This window comes from Apium graveolens, chromosome 4, assembly GCF_009905375.1.
Source record: "Apium graveolens cultivar Ventura chromosome 4, ASM990537v1, whole genome shotgun sequence".
Classification (NCBI taxonomy): Eukaryota; Viridiplantae; Streptophyta; class Magnoliopsida; order Apiales; family Apiaceae; genus Apium; species Apium graveolens.
The window spans coordinates 75,111,952-75,113,496 of NC_133650.1; the positions used below are offsets into that span (position 1 = coordinate 75,111,952).

Sequence of the window (1,545 nt, forward strand, 5' to 3'; positions counted from 1 at the left end):
TCAGCATCAGCAACTTTTCCAGACCTTAAGGTAATAGCCTTGACTTGCTCTTTAGCTTCCTTCCTGCCTGGCACTTCAGTATCACTGGGAAGTGTGCCAGGTTGATGATTAAGCACTGCATTGGCTATTTGACCGATTTGATTTTCCAAGGTCTTGATAGAAACCTCCTGACTCTTGTACAACAGCTTAAGTTCCACAAAATCAGCACTAGAGGGTGGAGCTGCACCTCCTTGTTGAGGATATGATTGCCTTTGAGCATAATGCTTTGGTTGCTGGAATCCAGGTGGATTGAACTGTTTACTTATGCCTTGCTGATATGATTGCTGAATAACATTCTGATTATTACTCCAGCTAAAATTTGGATGATTTCTGTTCTAAGGATGATACGTAGCTGGCACAGGCTGCTGCTATCACTGATAATTGTTCATATACTGAACAGATTCATTAACAAGAGAACACTGATCCGTAGCATGAGAACCTGCACAAATCTCACAGACCATAGCTATCTGATTGACCCCATAGGTGGCTAGAGAGTCGACCTTCATAGACAGCGCTTGGAGCTGCGCTGCAATAGCTGTAGCTGCATCGACTTCCAGATTACCTGCTACCTTCCTAGGCATCATCCTTTGCGTTGGGTTTTGATGCTCATTTGCAGCCATAGTCTCAATAAGATTATAAGCCTCAGTATAGCTTTTGGCCCACAAGGCGCCTCCAGCTGCTGCATCGAGCACGGGACGAGATTGGACCCCCAAACCATTATAGAAACCAGTGATCACCATCCAATCAGGCATTCCATGATGTGGACACTTTCTCAATATCTCCTTGTAGCGCTCCCAAGCTTCGCACATAGATTCTGTAGGTTGTTGCGCAAACTGAGTAAGAGCACTCCTCATAGCAACAGTCTTCGCCATTGGATAAAACTTTACCAGAAACTTTTGCGCAAGATCTTGCCAAGTAGTGGTGTGCTAAAACGGTCTTCTTCCTTATCTTCTTGCTCTTCGATTAATACTACGATCCAACCTTTGTGAAACGTCTCTGAAATCTACTTATATAGGAGTCCCATAAAGCCCAGCTAACTCAGAAGTTGGAAGTCAAACATAAATAGGAGTCTAAAATATTAATTCTGAAAATCCGACCCTGCGCGGCTGCTCAGCATTCCTGAGCGGGCGCTCAGCCCCCTACTGGAAATTGATATGTTTTTCTTCCATTTTTTCACTGCAATCTGCTCCTATCTTCTCACTTGCAATGCTAAACACATGCCAAGGCATATTATTGATGAAATCTCTCCCGAAATGCAACTAATACCCTGAAATGCACAAACACTAGAAAAATACATCAAATACACAAAATACTTGATTTCAAGACACCAATTCAAGCTATTATAAGACATTCTAAGTGGTATAAAATGCCACTTATCAGGCTTTAAAAAGAAGAAATTAAAATGCAAGTCTCAAGGCCCGACCATGTATTTGTCGGATCTTAAATTCAATTCGAAGAATTAAACTGTCGGGTTTTAAGATTGTATTGCAGGGTTTTAAACTTGTC

The 1,545-nt window shown here is 42.1% G+C and overlaps 1 non-coding gene across 1 annotated transcript; it reads left to right on the top strand.

Moving 5' to 3' along the window:
- Nucleotides 1–789: 789 nt before the first annotated feature.
- Nucleotides 790–896, top strand: LOC141722183 (small nucleolar RNA R71). Its single transcript, XR_012575208.1, has one exon. It is a non-coding gene; the product is annotated as a small nucleolar RNA R71 (small nucleolar RNA).
- Nucleotides 897–1,545: the final 649 nt, after the last annotated feature.